At 43.5% G+C, this 19,129-nt stretch overlaps 1 pseudogene; it reads right to left on the bottom strand.

Moving 5' to 3' along the window:
• Window positions 1-302: 302 nt before the first annotated feature.
• On the bottom strand, window positions 303-419 carry LOC126208886 (5S ribosomal RNA; annotated as a pseudogene).
• Window positions 420-19,129: the final 18,710 nt, after the last annotated feature.

The raw sequence follows: 19,129 nt of genomic DNA, 5'->3' as shown, positions 1-19,129 counted from the left end.
CGACCATCGCTGCCAGTAATCATGCACAGTAACTACGTTCCTGCCAAGTCTTTCCGCAATATCGCAGAGGGAACACCAACTTCTCGTAACCCTATTACATGCACTCCGTCTTCAGGCCACAAGTGGCCCATCGGGACCATCCGACCGCCGTGTCATCCTCAGTTGAGGATGCGGATAGGAGGGGCGTGTGGTCAGCACACCGCTCTCCCGGTCGTTATGACGGTTTTCTTTGACTGGAGCCGCTACTATTCGGTCGAGTAGATACTCAATTGGCATCACGAGGCTGAGTGCACCCCGAAAAATGGCAACAGCGCATGGCGCCTGGATGGTCACCCATCCAAGTGCCGGCCACGCCCGACAGCGCTTAACTTCAGTGATCTCACGGGAATCGGTGTATCCACTGTGGCAAGGCCGTTGCCTAACCCTATTACATGACGTCGTTCAAATTTAGTGACTCATATGAGACTGGTGCCAAATTGGAATGGGCAACATCTTTCAGGTGCAGAAACACGCATCAAACCTTTGTTTATGTCGCACAACTCCTTCTTGGTGCTGTGATTTTTTTCCGGCAGTGTATTTATTGTCTTCAAAAGCACTTTTACTGCCTTCATGAAGGCGGGCTTGCATTAGGTCGCAAATTAAAAGATATATAAAACACCTCAGTTTTTGCACCTCACGTCTCAGCAACCAATTCAGTCCAGCCAAGCAACAATTATGCCACACCAACCAACACATACATTGTCAGTGTAGTCCGTAGCATTTCACAAGGCTAGCACTATTTGTATCGATCTGATGCTTTCTTCACATAACAGTCGTGGCAATATTAAGTCCGTACAGTATTCGCAATCTAAGTGTTCGGCAGTACTTGGCACAAATTTCATTCCGACACTACACAGATCCGCTACCCACTGCATGCACGCAAACTCTCACACACACGTCACGTCTATTGCATATCGATATTTCATTCGCTCTCTCCCTCTCACGCAATAGTTCCTTTTAGCATAGTTATTGAAAAAAAATATTGCATGAAACTGAAATAGTGATCCATCCAAAATAAAACATGTTAATAATAAATACGTAAAGTACAATAACAAAAGAAATACTTTATGCTAGAGAGCAACACACGTAAAACAGCAAAGATACCTATAACTTTCCAGTATTGCAATCCTGTAAAAAGAGAAAAGAAAGAAATTAAACTCAGAATTCGCACTGTTTTCACAGTACAAAGCACTCGGATGCTTTCACGACGTGCGCGTTAGTCATGTAACACAAAAGGCACGCGTCTCCTTTAATGAAACTGTAATTTTCTGCAAAACACACGACAGGTAATATTCGTTTCGTAGTAAAGCAGAAATCTGTCGTATAAAACTCTAAAAACTTGTGTCGCTATAGCAATGTCGCGGATGCTGCACAGTGAAATTCTCAGAAAACGACGAACTAACAAACGCTGCAGTATCTGTTGAACTATCATACATATGTAACAAATTCAAGTACGCCACGTAATATTCGGAACGTTACTTCACTCTTACGTAATCTGTAAGTGTTGTTGTAGTTGTTGTTGTTGTGGTCTTCAGTCCTGAGACTGGTTTGATGCAGCTCTCCATGCTACTCTATCCTGTGAAAGCTTCGTCATCTCCCAGTACCTACTGCAACCTACATCCTTCTGAATCTGCTTAGTGTATTGATCTCTTGGTCTCCCTCTATGATTTTTACCCTCCACGCTGCCCTCCAATACTAAATTTGTGATCCCTTGATGCCTCAAAACATGTCCTACCAACCGATCCCTTCTTCTAGTCAAGTTGTGCCACAAACTCCTCTTCTCCCCAATCCTATTCAATACCTCCTCATTAGTTACGTGATCTACCCACCTTATCTTCAGCATTCTTCTGTAGCACCACATTTCGAAAGCTTCTATTCTCTTCTTGTCCAAACTGGTTATCGTCCATGTTTCACTTCCATACATGGCTACACTCCATACAAATACTTTCAGAATCGACTTCCTGACGCTTAAATCTATACTCGATGTTAACAAGTTTCCCTTCTTCAGAAACGATTTCCTTGCCATTGCCAGTCTACATTTTATATCCTCTCTACTTCGACCATCATCAGTTATTTTGCTCCCTAAATAGCAAAACTCCTTTACTACTTTAAGTGTCTCATTTCCTAATCTAATCCCCTCAGCATCACCCGATTTAATTTGACTACATTCCATTACCCCCGTTTTGCTTTTGTTGATGTTCATCTTATATCCTCCTTTCAAGACACTGTCCATTCCGTTCAACTGCTCTTCCAAGTCCTTTCCTGTCTCTGACAGAATTGCAATGTCATCGACGAACATCAACATTTTTATTTCTTCTCCATGAATTTTAATACCTACTCCGAATTTTTCTTTTGTTTCCTTTACTGCTTGCTCAATATACAGATTGAATAACATCGGGGAGAGGCTACAACCCTGTCTCACTCCTTTCCCAACCACTGCTTCCCGTTCATGCCCCTCGACTCTTATAACTGCCATCTGGTTTCTGTACAAATTGTAAATAGCCTTTCGCTGCCTGTACTTTAGCCCTGCCACATTCAGAATTTGAAAGAGAGTATTCCAGTCAACATTGTCAAAAGCTTTCTCGAAGTCTACAAATGCTAGAAACGTAGGTTTGCCTTTTCTTAATCTTTCTTCTAAGATAAGTCGTAAAGTTAGTATTGCCTCACGTGTTCCAACATTTCTACGGAATCCAAACTGATCTTCCCCGAGGTCCACTTCTACCGGTTTTTCCATTCGTCTCTAAAGAATTCGCGTTAGTATTTTGCAGCTGTGACTTATTAAACTGATAGTTCGGTAATTTTCACATCTGTCAACACCTGCTTTCTTTGGGATTCGAATTATTATATTCTTCTTGAAGTCTGTGGCTATTTCGCCTGCCTCATACATCTTGCTCATCAGATGGTAGAGTTTTGTCATGACTGGCTCTCCCAAGGCCATCAGTAGTTCTAATGGAATGTTGTCAACTCCCGGGGCCTTGTTTAGACTCAGGTCTTTCAGTGCTCTGTCAAACTCTACACGCAGTATCTTATCTCCCATTTCATCTTCATCTACATCCTCTTCCATTTCCATAATATTGTCCTCAAGTACATCGCCCTTGTATAAACCCTCTATATACTCCTGCCACCTTTCTGCTGTCCCCTCTTTTTCTTAGAACTGGGTTTCCATCTGAGCTCTTGATATTCATACAAGTGGCTCTCTTTTCTCCAAAAGTCTCTTTAATTTTCCTGTAGGCAGTATCTATCTTACCCCTAGTGAGATAAGCCTCTACATCCTTACATTTGTCCTCTAGCCATGCCTGCTTAGCCATTTTGCACTTCCTGTCGATCTCATTTTTGAGACGCTTGTATTCCTTTTTGGCTGCTTCATTTACTGCATTTTTATATTTTCTCCTTTCATCAATTAAATTCAATATTTCTTCTGTTACCCAAGGATTTCTATTAGCCCTCGTCTTTTTACCTACTTGATCCTCTGCTGCCTTCACTACTTCATCCCTCAGAGCTACCCATTCTTCTTCTACTGTATTTCTTTCCCCCATTCCTGTCAATTGTTCCCTTATGCTCTCCCTGAAACTCTCTACAACCTCTGGTTCTTTCAGTTTATCCAGGTCCCATCTCCTTAAATTCCCACCTTTTTGCAGTTTCTTCAGTTTCAATCTGCAGTTCATAACCAATAGATTGTGGTCAGAATCCACATCTGCCCCTGGAAATGTCTTACAATTTAAAACCTGGTTCCTAAATCTCTGTCTTACCATTATATAATCTATCTGATACCTTTTAGTATCTCCAGGATTCTTCCAGGTATACAACCTTCTTTTATGATTCTTGAACCAAGTGTTAGCTATGATTAAGTTATGCTCTGTGCAGAATTCTACAAGGCGGCTTCCTCTTTCATTTCTTCCCCCCAATCCATATTCACCTACTATGTTTCCTTCTCTCCCTTTTCCTACTGACGAATTCCAGTCACCCATGACTATTAAATTTTCGTCTCCCTTCACTACCTCAATAATTTCTTTTATCTCGTCATACATTTCATCTATTTCTTCATCATCTGCAGAGCTAGTTGGCATATAAACTTGTACTACTGTAGTAGGCATGGGCTTTGTGTCTACCTTGGCCACAATAATGCGTTCACTATGCTGTTTGTAGTAGCTAACCCGCACTCCTATTTTTTTTATTCATTATTAAACCTACTCCTGCATTACCCCTATTTGATTTTGTATTTATAACCCTGTAATCGCCTGACCAAAAGTCTTGTTCCTCCTGCCACCGAACTTCACTAATTCCCACTATATCTAACTTTAACCTATCCATTTCCCTTTTTAAATTTTCTAACCTACCTGCCCGATTAAGGGATCTGACATTCCACGCTCCGATCCGTAGAATGCCAGTTTTCTTTCTCCTGATAAGGACGTCCTCTTGAGTAGTCCCCGCCCGGAGATCCGAATGGGGGACTATTTTACCTCCGGAATATTTTACCCAAGAGGACGCCATCATCATTTAATCATACAGTAAAAAGCGTTGGGAACGTGCAATTGCTACGGCAAACTGACTCCACGCTATCCTGTTATTCGAGTGTACCGCTCTATTCTATTCACCAAACTAGATTAAACTTTCATTCATTAAGGCGCAGTTCTGTTTGTTATAGTTTTGTAATAACTGTTCCACTGCAATCCGAAATACATTACTGCCCATTAAAATTGTTACACCACGAAGATGACGTACTACAGACGCAAATGATTAGCTTTTCAGAGCATTCACACAAGGTAGGCGCCGGTGGCGACACCTACGACGTGCTGACATGAGGAAAGTTTCCAACCGATTTCTCATACACAAACAGCAGTTGACCGGCATTGCCTGGTGAAACGTTGTGATGCCTCGTGTAAGGCGGAGAAATGCGTACCATCACGTTTCCGACTTTGATAAAGGTCGGATTGTAGCCTATCGCGGTTGCGGTTTATCCTATCGCGACATTGCTGCTCGCGTTGGTCGAGATCCAATGACTGTTAGCAGAATATGGAATCGGTGGATTCAGGAGGGTAATACGGAACGTCGTGCTGGATCCCAACGGCGTCGTATCACTAGCAGTCGAGATGACAGGCATCTTATCCGCATGGCTGTAACGGATCGTGCAGCGACGTCTCGAACCCTGAGTCAACAGATGGGGACGTTTTCAAAACAACAACCAACTGCACGGACAGTTCGACGAAGTTTGCAGCAGCATGGACATTCAGCTCGGAGACCATGGCTGCGGTTACCCTAGACGCTGCATCACAGACAGGAGCGCCTGCGATGGTGTACTCAACGACGAACCTGGGTGCACGAATGGAAAACGTCATTTTTTCTAATGAATCCAGGTTCTGTTTACAGCATCATGATGGTCGCAGCCGTGTTTGGCGACATCACGGTGAACGCACATTGGAAGCGTGTATTCGTCATCGCCATACTGGCGTATCACCCGGCGTGATGGTATGGGGTGCCATTGGTTACACATCTCGGTCACCTCTTGTTCGCATTGACGGCACTTTGAACAGTGGACGTTACATTTCAGCTGTGTTACGTCCCGTGGCTCTACCCTTCAGTCGATCCCTGCGAAACCCTACATTGCAGCAGAATAATGCACTACCGGTTGTTGCAGGTCCTGTACGGGCCTTCTTGGATACAGAAAATCTTCAACTACTGCCCTGGCCAGCACATTCTCCAGATCTCTCACCAACTGAAAACGTCTGGTCAATGGTGACCGAGCAACTATCTCGTCACAATACTCCAGTCACTATTCTTGATGAACTGTGGAATTGTGTTGAAGCTGCATGGGCAGCTGTACCTCTACACTTCATCTAAGCTCTGACTCAGGCGTATCAAAGCCGTTATTACGGCCAGAGGTGGTTGTTCTGGGTACTAATTACTCAGGATCTATGCACCCAAATTGCGTGAAAATGTAATCATATGTCAGTTCTAGTATAATATATTTGTCCAATGAATACCCGTTTATCATCCGCATTTCTTCTTGGTGTAGCAATTTTAATGGCCAGTAGTGTACCTTGTGAATATCTACATCGACATCTGTACTCCACGCCGTATGGTGAACTTTTATACATTACAAAATGAAATGAAACTAATGAGCACACTGGGCAAGGAAACAGTCGCACCCTGGAGACACCGCAGCGTACCGTGTAATATCATATCTAGCCTTGATAATGGCCTCAGTTCGACAAGGAAGAGAATCCACGAGATTCTTCGTGTGAATCCTCTCATTTTACAGTGTGCAGTCATATTAATGTGGCCACATGTCAAACGCCTGAATAACTACCTTTTGCAGCGTGGATCGCTGCTAGACGTGCAGGAAGACAGTCAATGAGATTCTGGCAGATACGACACTCAGGTGTAGTCCTGTCGACTCAATTGCCGTGGCCAGCTCCATTAGATTTCTCCGTTGAGGAGGGAGGATGCATGGCGCGAACTGCCCGATTGAAGTGGTCCCACAGATTCTGTATTGGGTTTTCATCTGGGGCCTTCGATGGCCAGGTTAACACAGTAAATTCATCCTGGTACCCTTCGAACCAGGGAACTGCGTGAAAAGTTGCATTGTCCTGCTGGTAGATGTCATCGTGCAGAGGAAAAACAAACTGCACGTAGGGGTAGACGTGGTTCAAATGGTTCAAATGGCTCTGAGCACTATGGGACTCAACTGCTGTCGTCATCAGTCCCCTAGAACTTAGAACTAATTAAACCTAACTAACCTAAGGACATCACACACATCCATGCCCGAGGCAGGATTCGAACCTGCGACCGTAGCAGTCGCACGGTTCCGGACTGCGCGCCTAGAACCGCGAGACCACCGCGGCCGGCAGGTAGTCGTGGTCCCGAAGGTTAGACGCATACATGTGTTGATCCAGTGTGACTTCCATAACAATCAAATACCCAAGTAATGCCATGAAAGGGCCGGCCGCTGTGGCCGAGTGTTTCTAGGCGCTTCAGTCTGGAACCGCGCTGCTGCTACGGTCGCAAGTTCGAATCCTGCCTCGGGCGTGGATGTGTGTGATGTCCTTAGGTTAAGAAACTTCCTGGCAGATTAAAAGTGTGTGCGGACCGAGAAGGTAGGAGACGAGGTACTGGCGGAAGTAAAGCTGTGAGGACGGGACGTGAGTCGTGCTTGGGTGGCTCAGTTGGTAGAGCACTTGCCCGGAAGGCAAAGGTCCCGAGTTCGAGTCTCGGTCCGGCACACAGTTTTAATCTGCCAGGAAGTTTCATATCAGCGCACACTCCGCTGCAGAGTGAAAATCCCATTCGTCCTCAGGTTAGTTCGGTTTAAGTAGTTCTAAGTCTAGGGGACTGATGACCTCAGATATTAAGTCCTATAGTGCTTAGAGCCATTTGAACCATTTAATGCCGTGGAAACATTATGCATATCAGAACGCTTAGAATCATCTGAAAAGAACACTGGTCGCCACTCTATTGACGTCCAGTTGCGGTTTTGGAGTGCAAAATCCAGCTTTCGTCACTGATGAACAGGAGTCAGTATAGGTGCATGAACACTAGGCGCCTGATGCTGAGGCCCACACGCAGCAACACACATGCGTTGGACTGTCGTTCGAGGAGAAACTGTTGATAGTCCCTTGGTTCATCTGGTCCGTCAGTTGCACCTCTATTCGCCTGGAGACATATCAGCAGCCGTCGTTCCTCACTGTCATCTGTGGTCAGCAGTGTACCATAGTTGCCTCGTCGCCGGTTTTGGACAGTGCCATTTTCCCACGCACGGTATACTTGAATCACGACCGCAGGTAAACAGTTAACAAATTTAGAAACTTCACAAATGCTTCCACCCTTGGCCCGAAAGGCGCTGATCATGCTCTCATGGACGGCAGATAAATCGCTCAGTTTCCTCATCACGACAACGACAACAGTGTTTTCGCTCCCCCGCTACACGCTTTATATACCTTCCACTGCTAGTGCTGCCACCTGTCGTCCGTGAGTGGTTATCGCAAGTTGACGTGACAGGCGGTGGTCACAATAATTTAACTGTACCATGTATATTAGATCTCGTAGAGCTCAGAAACTGCAAGGATGTTGACCGCTACGTTTCACCTACTGTTCCAAATAGCCCCAGACTTGTTTTTTTCGGGAGTGGAGTTGGGTGGGAGAAGTGGCTAGTCGAAGTACAAGCCTGCGTGTACATCAGTGAGGAACGTATACATGCACAACTGAGATCACAGCTGTCGTCGTCTTGGAAGTCAGCAGTGTCCATAGTACTGATCACGAAGATCTAGATGGACAATGTAGATGAATACGACTTGTTTCTGGTATTAAAAACGCTCCCAATACATCACAAATTCACATCCTGCATGAACCGAACCCTCCACACACTGCGGGTTTAGTGCCCCATTTGGCAGTCGGTGCAGTTGCATCGTTTGAAAAGAGGTAAAATCGGGGCTCTTCGGGCCATAAAACACGCCCCCAGACATCTACTGGCCGGTTTCTGTGTTCTTTGAGCAACAGAGAGGACGGCTATAGGCGTCCGGCATCGTGGCTCCCCGCCGTCAAGGAAGTAAATACGAGACCGCGGTGTAAACAACACGCTGCAGGTCACCTCGGCGGAGAATAATATTTTGGGTAAACATTCCCCCTCTATTGCTCTGTCCGTTTCGAATCTAGCCAATGATGACGACCAACCAATAGCGGTAGCAGGAATTTCAACCAATAGCCCTTCTTCAGCGTAAGTGGTATCCACAGGAGATTAGCTAACAACGACCCTTCTTCTGCATCAGAGCGGGAATATTAGCCTATGACTATGGCTATGAGCACTATGGGACTTAACATCTGTGGTCATCACACACATCCATGCCCGAGGCAGGATTCGAACCTGCGACCGTAGCGGTCACGCGGTTCCAGACTGAAGCACCTACGACTATGGCCCACCAATGGTAGCCATATGAATCTTAACCAGTATTATCACTTCTCCAGCACGATCGCGTGAAAACTCCCCCTTTAGAAGAGGACGTGACACTCGTCTCTGACAGTGTTCTAGCAATAGTGGGCACCAAAAGATCCTGAGGATGATCCCAGCAGAAGGGTCGAAACGTCGATCATTTTAGAAGAAACATGACGCAGCCTAATAACCCATAAGATTTTAACTTCAGTGACTACGGCCTCGAAAGCTTGCAGACTTACAGAAGACATGCAGTTTGAGGTGCCATTTTGAGCGTTAGACTTCTGCGAGATACGCCATTCCAGGTGTTCATTTTATGCAGTTCCCTTCGCAATGGTCGCCCGGAAACTGGTTAAGATGGACCTGCATTCTCCGACAGCAGCAATTCCTGTATGGCTTGAAACTGATTTCCACTGTCAACGTGTGACATTTGTCTCCAGTCGCTGTTCTTTACAATCTTTTGACAGCAACCTTTCTCACACCACATTACAAAGCGGCGAGTAGTGCACCATTCACTGTACAAGTTTCGACAATCTACGTTGACAAATCAACAAACCGAACTGCGCAGTGATCATTGGTACTTCCAAAACGCGACAGCTCCTTTCGGCCACTCGGTAACGTTTTCATGACGGCCCATGATACTGTACTGTTTCCATACAGCCATCTACCACATTCACACAGTTTCACTGCCGTTACTTACGTCATTGTGGTAAGTCGCATGACGGAAGGTACCAGTTCCACACTGTAAACAGTGCTCCAAACCGACTAGTGTGCTCTTCAAGGGGTGGCTAATATCTCGTCTGCTGAGCTTATATATGAGTTTTAGTGTGTCAAAAAAAAGTGTGAGCTACTAAGCCATTAAAAATCCTTGACCACCCTCCCAGTGATGTAAAGAATTTAATATTCACGGTATCCAGAGAGGAATGGTTAATATTCAGGAATATGACGGCAACGACATTCTGAGCAAAAACGTGTGGTGAACGTTAGTTCTAAAATGCGTACCGTAAGAACTGTGAGCAGTTCTTCATCTTCGACACTCCGAAACGAATCTCTTTTCACCAAGATCTTTGCTTTCCATGTTTCGGACCAAAATAAGAAAAAAATGTCTAGTAAACATGTGCTCTAAAGCGCATACCTCAAGAGCTGAGAGCACTTGGTCAGTAGATGTGTGTCACAGTAGCGAAGATGAACAAGTGCTCATAACTATTAAGATATGATCTTTAGAGCTCATGCTCTCCTAACATTTTTTCTTGTTTTGGTCCATACTACCACCTCTCAAAATATGGACAGCAAAGAGCTTCCAGAAGAAGAAATTTCTTTCACAGTATCGAAAATGAAGTAGCGATCATATTTCTTAAGGCTTGCATTTTAGATCCGTTTTATACTAGAATTTTTTTGCTGAATACCTGAATGTTGACCGTTGTTTCGGGGACAATACAGCGAAATTAACTAGAAGTATATTCTGGTAATAATATGGTGTACATGTGTGTTAGTGAGAGAATGAACGTAGTTAGTGAGAGAGTGAACATAGTTACGAATAAATAACTGTATAACTAGCGGAAGGTAGCCGTCTGGATTAGTTCTACATGAGAGACAATAAAGAAGCAATAACAATAACCTAACAAAAGTACGAAAGTCGAAAAAACTGACTTCGCAACTGCTGTGATTCGTTACTTAAGGGGCTCCGGAAAGGCTCAAAATCATGAAAAGTTCAATTTTTACTTTTTTGCGTTTTCTGAATCTGCAGACTATTACCTTTTAATAGATATTTAATTTATTCAATTCCGAAGACTACAACTATTTTTAAATTTTTTTTTTGAAATGTGTTCTACATGGGCGTGACCCACTGTGGCGCTGTTAAACTGCTGTCAAATGGTGTTATTATTAACGTCCGTGTTCATCAGGTACATTTTAGTGATGTGAGATAAAGTATGTGTTGTGGCTAACCTGTGATGGTTGAATATATATCGCTGGTGTGATTGTCGATTGTTTCATGTTTATTTACTCTGTCGTTATCTCGAAAATATTCGTAATTAATTCTGTTTCTTGAGTCTCTGTTTTGTTGAAGTATAATAATGAGTAAAAGTAAAGTTATTAGAAATCCTCTGAAGGCTTTTAAGAAAAGGAGAAATGTTGGAAAGCCAAAGGTATGTGTTATTACTGTAAACAATAAAGACGATGAAAATCCCCAACATAGCTTGTGTCCCAAAGAAGAAGACAGTTGGTGTAAATATAACAAAGGATTGCTAACTGGTGAAGTGTACACTCATAAGCATAGTCTGCCTCATGCAATAATGGAGGTGATAAAACCTATTTTCAGAGACTTAGCAGCACCTGAACTGTTGAAAAAGTGTATTCACGGAAAAACTCAAAACCCCAATGAAAGTGTAAATAGTGTTATATGGTCGAGAATCCCCAAGACTGTATTTGTTGGAATAGAAACACTTCACTTTGGTGTGTATGATGCTGTTGCGACTTTCAATGATGGCAACATTGTAAGGTGCAAGGTATTTAGAAATATGGGAATGAAGATAGGTTCTAACATGGTACGAGCGATGCTTGCTTTAGACAAGGAACGCCTTCGGGCTGCAGACAGGGCTGTAAAGAGTCTAGAAATACAAGCAAGAGTAAACAGGAGGAGGAACAAGAGGAAGCTGGAGGAGGAGTTTGCAGAGGATGAAGATAATCCATCCTATGGACCTGGAATGCACTAAAAAGTTAATCCAATCTTTGTCGCTCGATTCCCAAAACTTTTATTTTCTCATACTAATTACATGTTTTCTAAGGATCTTCCAAACATATTTGTTTCAAACTTTCAGTAAATGTTACACAGTACCTTCTGCATAATTTAACACAGCCTTTTTCCAAAAAACTGTTTATTTTTGAACATATAAATAAAAAATTGCAAAAAAATGTTGTGAATTTTCATTACAATTGAAAAAAATCATCTTTAATAACTGAACTAAAATTTTGTAAAATCCCTGTGTTAAGTTGTAGCCCATATTCCAATAAATAATCTGTAAAAAGTTCAACTTCCTACCTCAAATACTTTGTGAGGAAAGATGTAATTTATAAGCGTTATTTTAACATTGCAAGTATAGGGCGTTCCGGAGCCCCTTAAACTAGATACTGGGTGCTGCCTTAGTCGAGCGGCGGGTATATATGACTGCTTTGCAGAGGGTCCAGGGTCAGTTCTCGGTGCTGGCAGGGATTTATCCTTTGGATCACTGAACGGGGTGCTCTCAGCCGCATGAGGCCAACTGAGGAGCTACCTGAATAGAAAGCAGCGGCTCAGAGGATCGGAAAGCTGACTGCAGCTTGTAGAGTTGCGTGCTGACCACATGCTTCTCCATACTGAATCCAAATGGCGCCGTTGGCAGGGGATTACACGGCGGCAGGTCGGCAAGGCGCGGTCATTCCTTTGAAGTTACAGACTACTTTGCATAGTCAGTTTGTACCAGCCTCGGAAATTATCGAATCTGACATTACCACTGATTTGCCTGTTGTCACTATAATTACTTCTGACGTCATCAGCCGGTGTACTGACTGTCTCTCTCATACGCGAGGCAGACCTTGCCATTCTAACCTACTTCCTACATCTACTAGCACACTACCTGCAACAATAATTTACACAATATTCACTATCATACTAAGTAAATCATATTTGACTGAAAATCGGATGATTTTCTACGGAAAGTGATGCCAAGATTCGCTTTTGGGACCGACATTGTTTAATATGTATTTATCTGTCCTAATACACCCACACAGTGTAACAAAGATTCATTAAAAACTCCGGCGGGATCTGCTATTGCTTGAAAAATAATGTACAGAATGGCGGGTTAAAGCGAATCTCAGCAAAAGCCAAGCAACCATTTATACAAGAAAATATAGGATTTACAAACATCGAATGGACTAAATCTGGCACGTATCTTGGAATTCGCTTGGACAAACGCCTTTGCAACGAACATATAACAGACTTAATGAAACGGTGTGTTATCTGCCTTATTCCCTTGATAAACAGAAGGTCGTCTCTCAGCAGGAAAATCTCTTTTCCTTTACAAATCGATTATAAAACTAGTAATTGGGAATATGTTGCGTCTACACACATTAACAAGCCTCATGTTGTCCAAAATAAGAAATTACGAATAATATTAAATGTTTCACAGTTCGTTAGAATTTCAGCTATCCTCAATGACTTAAAATGATTTCAGTAAAGATTCCCTCCATATCCGAAAAATTTCACAGCAAACTTCCTCATTCGGCCAATACACTAACTGCTCAATTATCAATGACCAGCACAGCCGTAAACGTCCAAAGTTGGTAGTGTCACCACATCGGTAACATACAAGGCGAATGACATACATAACCTCACCTTCATGCTCGCAGACAAATTAATCATCTGTTATTAATTTCTCTGTGTTTCGTGGGTGCTGAGTCCCCAACTGTATGTTCAGTTAATGGTATGACAGTCCAGTTGCTAACAAGAGTGTTATTAACTCCACGACCGGTTCCAGTCTTAATATTAAGACGTTCTCAAGTGGACCTGAAAATTGTGCTGTAGAGAAGCAAAGTCAAATGAATCTCTAACATTGCTTCTCTACAGCTCAGTTTTCCTGCCCACTTGAAAATACCCTGATGTAAAAGCTGAAACCGGTCGTGGATTTAATGAAGTTCTTATTAGCAAGTGGAGCGGCTTTTCATTAATTAAAGGTTAAACATTGTTGTAAATAATAATTTTCATTTTTCTAATATTGAAGCATGTTAGACAGTACTTAATTAAAAGACTACTTGTAAACCTATCATTGTTTAGCGTTTCTGCCATCGGTGCAGTGAGACCCGGTTTCGATTCCCAGTACCTCCTCAGATTTTTTTTCCGTGGTTGCTAGGTGTGGAACGGGACTCCAGTCAACCTCGCGAGGCCAAACGAGGAATGCTTGAACAAAGAAGCAGCGGCATAATCAAGATTCGTCTGCTAGGAGTAACGACTGTAGGGACTGGCGGCATGCTGATCACATGTTCCACGAACATAGATCGCTCCTCGTATTGCCTCGGAGGCGGCAGTTGGCCAGTTGAAGTAGGCCTAGGGCCAAATCTGAAACGAGTCAAACTGTAAATAAAAACTTGGAATCTGTACTTACGTATTCATCTATAGTTTGTCACGTTGGTCACGTTGTGATGTTTTTATTACCTGCATGATAAACGTTGTGATATTAAGTTAATTTTACGGAAGGCTTATTTAGTTGGGTGTAAGGACTCTTGACTTTGTGATTTGGTAGCCAAAGAGGTACAGGTGTCGTGTTTTTCTTCGCAGCCGGTGTTTCAGAGGACAAAGACTCATTCCCACGTGTTGATGCTTCACTACCGCACTCTCGGAGTCATTTGAAGTTAAAGCACCCACAGGATCAGTAAGGAAACCCGGTAACCACATCTCACTCTGTAAAACTTAGTATTCTCTTACACAGACTGTTCACACTGACAACAGTGACCGTCCTGTAATTTTTTTTTACTATGTATATTTATTCCTCAAGTAATTCAAGTGGTTTCATTGACGGATTCGACCTCTTAGCAAAGCACAATGAGTTTGTCAGTTTTTTTTTTTTAAGAAAAGGAAAGGAATACTAGGGCGGGGATAGTAAGAAGGTACAAAGCTAAATTGCAAATGAAACTAAATTGAATGCATTGCATAATAACTCGTCAACTCAATGACAAGGAGAGGCGTTGGTTGCTTGTGCACATCTGTGCTGTGATTGTTGAAACTGAAGGCTAAAGTTTACTACGTAATAATATAAAGTTACTATCACTTAAATTCTATCACTTAAATAGCAAATACATTACCGAAATATTCACAAAATGAAGTTGACTGTGAGAGACCGCTTCTCACAAACTGAAACCTAATACAAAATTACTTAACTACTGGTGTAGGGCGGGAGTTCCGTTTCTAGTTTACGTGTAGATTTTCTACTCCAAACCTCTAGCAAAAGCAGAATACATGTCCAGAATGAAACTGGGCGAGATGTTTACAACTCTGAAGACAGATCGTACATCCCGGAGGCTGCAGACCTCAATATGGCCGCAGATAACTTCAAATACTTGTTCTTTATTTCCATTTTCTAGTGTTGCCTCTCTTTCACTGGCTCTTTAATTTATTTCGCTCAGCAGAAATACTACCTTCGGCCACATTCTGTTCCTCAGTAACTAGAGCACATGAATAACTGCTTTAAAATTGCTGCGAGCTTAAGCGACAATGATAAGAAAATTTGCTTTCATAATGCCTTGCTCCGACTGCTATTTTTGGCACATAAAAAACGGATAAGAACTGACAAACATAGTGAACTATAAACTATGTGTTACCAGTCAAAAATAGAAACTGTGAAAACCTAACCAAACGGGCATATCATTAAAGAGAGATAAAAATTCTTAACTGTAATTTACATACATAAATTTGCCGAGAAGCTCACATGCAAAAGTAGTAGATGAACTGAAGACCACAACAAGAAACAAAAAATGGTTCAAATGGCTCTGGGCAATATGGGACTTAACATCTGAGCTCATCAGTCCCCTAGAACTTAGAACAACTTAAACTTAACTAACCTAAGAACATCACACACATCCATGCCCGAGGCAGGATTCGAACCTGCGACCATAGCAGTCGCGCGGTTCCGGACTGAAGCGCCTAGAACCGCTCGGCCACCGCGGCCGGCAACAAGAAACACAAGGAATGGATGAAGAGAAAATTGGAGGAAAAGAATCAGCTTAGGAAATACATTCGGGGGCGCTTTTCAGTTGTGTGTAACCATTAAAAATTAAATAATTACTCAAAATAAAATATAGCAGTGGAACAAGAAAAGAATCATGTCGCACACCCACTTCGCATCTTTCAGTCAGATTCACAATTTTTTTCTGGTGGTAGACACTGGAGAACAATTTTTTCCGCCCTTTCGTTATTGATGTGAAAGCAATAATTGGCGATCTATTTGCAATGAACGCTTTTTCTCGGAACGCAAAAATACGAGGTCTGTGACCAAAGTAATGAGACTGCGCTGTTCTACTTGTGTAGGCTGGCGTTTTAATCCTTTCCAAATGCTCAGTCCGAGTTTCAGCTACGTTCAGCCGTCACGTGATCTTTGAGAGTACCATCAGTAAAGTTGTGTTTTTGTAGAGTGTTACGGAGATGGAACAGCGTAATTTAGAGCAACGTTGTGTACTCAAGTTTTATGTTGAACTTCGTGAATCGGCGAGGGTGACCTTTGAAAAGTTGAAACAGGCATATGGGGAACATTCGTTATCAAGAGCACAAGCTTTTCACTGGCACAAATCATTTTTGGAAGTCTGAGAACACGCTGAAGGTGATCCTCGTTCAGGGGGACCTTCAGCATCAAAAACCGACGAAAACGTCGAACGTGTGCACGCTCTTGTGAGATCAGACGATGGGTGACCTGATACATCAAATTTTGGCCAAAGATTTGCATATATGAAAGGGTAATGCCAAAATGGTGCCAAAAACCTCGCAACTGAGCAGAAGGGTAATCGAAGAAATGTGTGCATTGGGATTCTTGAGAGGATTGTGTGGTGTCACCGCCAGACACCACACTTGCTAGGTGGTAGCCTTTAAATCGGCCGCGGTCCATTAGTATACGTCGGACCCGCGTGTCGCCACTGTCAGTGATTGCAGACCGAGCGCCGCCACACGGCAGGTCTAGAGAGACGTCCTAGCACTCGCCCCAGTTGTACAGCAGACTTTGCCAGAGATGGATCATTGACAAATACGCTCTCATTTGCCGAGACGATAGTTAGCTTATCCTTCAGCTACGTCATTTGCTACGACCTAGCAAGGCGCCATTACCAGTTTATATTGAGATTGTAATTCCTGTATAAACAAGAGCGATGTTCTCCAATTATGGATTAAAGTTAAGTATTCAAGCAACTACGTTCTTTTCTTACTAGACTCAACTACTTTACCTTGTTACAGACCTCACGCCAGTCTGCGTGAGCTTAAACGCATGCATTTCGGCCTCCTCTAGCAACACGGTGTTGGCTCTTCAGCCAACACATCAGATTGTCGTACACAACAGTAAGGAGGGGTGGGCCACAGTGCGGCATGGCAAATGTTGTCCTAGGAAAGGTAGCAGACAGGACTTGAATTTTTCCAAACGTATGGAGACTCATTATAAATGATGCCACGAGAAACAGCTCTTAATGTCCACAAGGAAGAGTCTCCTGTATTTATGCACGAATGATGATTTCAGGGCCTTATCTTGGCAGTGTGTGCATAGCCTTCCGTAGCGAAGTGGCTCTGAGTGCAAGGTGACTGAACGGCTGCCGCTGGCTACCATATACCATGGTGTCAGAGGGTTCTCATGGTATGGAGCCACATGGTATGGAGCCGCACATGCACCACAAAGTCCACCGGATCTCGCGCAACTCCTTTTGCCGTCAGACGGAAGCTTGAAATTCCATTGCTATGATGCCTGTGGGGTGCTATTGATACGTGGTACCACACCACTGACAACGAATGGTTCAGTAACGTGGTTATAAGTGACGAATCCTGGATTGAAGAAATACACTACTGGCCATTAAAATTGCTACACCACGAAGATGACGTGCTACAGACGCTAAATTTAACCGACAGGAAGGAGATGCTGTGATATGCAAATGATCAGCTTTTCAGAGCATTTACACAAGGTTGGAGCCGGTGACGACACCTACAACGTGTTGACATAACGAAAGTTTCCAACCGATTTCTCATACACAAACAGCAGTTGACCGCCGTTGCCTGGTCAAACGTTGTTTTGATGCCTCGTGTAAGGAGGAGAAATGCGTAGCCTCACGTTTCCGACGTTGATTGAGGTTTATCCTATCGCGACATCGCTGCTCGCTTTGGTCAAGATCCAATGACTGTTACCAGAATATGGAATCGGTGGATTCAGCAGGGTAATACGGAACGCCGCGCTGGATCATAACGGCCTCGTATCACTAGCAGTCGAGATGACAGGCATCTTATCCGCATGGCTGTAACGGATCGTGCAGCCACGTCTCGATCCCTGAGTCAATAGATGGGGACGTTTGCAAGATAACAACCATCTGCACGAACAGTTTGACGACGTTTGCAGCAACATGGACTATCAGCTCGGAGACCACGGCTGCGGTTACCCTTGACGCTGCATCACAGACAGGAGCGCCTGCGATGGTGTACTCAACGACGAACGTGGGTGCACGAATGGCAAAACGTCATTTTTTCGGATGAATCCAGGTTCTGTTTAAAGCATCATGATGGTCGCATCCGAGTTTTGCGAAATCGCGGTGAACGCACATTGGAAGCGTGTATTAGTCATCGCCATACTGGCGTATCACCCGGCGCGATGCTATCGGGTGCCATTGGTTACACGTCTCGGTCACCTCTTGTTCGCATTGACGGCACTTTCAACAGTGGACATTACATTTCAGATGTGTTACGACCCGTAGCTCTACCCTTGATTCGATCTCTGCGAAACCCTACATTTCAGCAGGATAATGCACGACCGCATGTTGCAGGTCCTGTACGGGCCTTTCTGGATACAGAAAACGTTCGACTGGCCAGCACATTCTCCAGATCTGCCACCAACTGAAAACGTCTAGTCAATGGTGGCCGAGCACCTGGCTCGTCGCAATACTCCAGTCGCTACTCTTGATGAACTGTGGTATTGTGTTGAAGCTGTACCTGTACACGCCATCCAAACTCTGTTTGACTCAATGCCCAGGCGTATCAAGGTCGTTATTACGGCCAGAGGTGGATGTTCTGGGTACTTATTTCTCAGGATCTATGCACCCAAATTGCGTGAAAATGTAATCACATGTCATTTCTAGTATAATATATTTGTCCAATGAATACTCGTTTATTATCCGCATTTCTTCTTGGTGTAGCAATTTGAATGGCCAGTAGTGTATGTGACTGGCCAATTAAAGATTCTACCAGTTGAAGCTTTTCAGCGCTGCTACCAAGCGCAAGTGTATAGCTGCCGAATGGCACTACTTTGAAGGGGGCAATATTGTTGTTTGAAAAATAAAATAAAATAAAATAAAAGAATCGGTAGATAAAAATCAGTCTCATTATTTTTGTCACGCACTTCCTATGTATAAACCCCATGAGTCGCAAATTGCGTTTTCTGCGTGTAGCATTGGGAGCACTAC

This window comes from Schistocerca nitens, chromosome 1 (genome assembly GCF_023898315.1).
Source record: "Schistocerca nitens isolate TAMUIC-IGC-003100 chromosome 1, iqSchNite1.1, whole genome shotgun sequence".
Taxonomy (NCBI): Eukaryota; Metazoa; Arthropoda; class Insecta; order Orthoptera; family Acrididae; genus Schistocerca; species Schistocerca nitens.
This window is presented reverse-complemented; position numbering and strand designations above follow the sequence as displayed.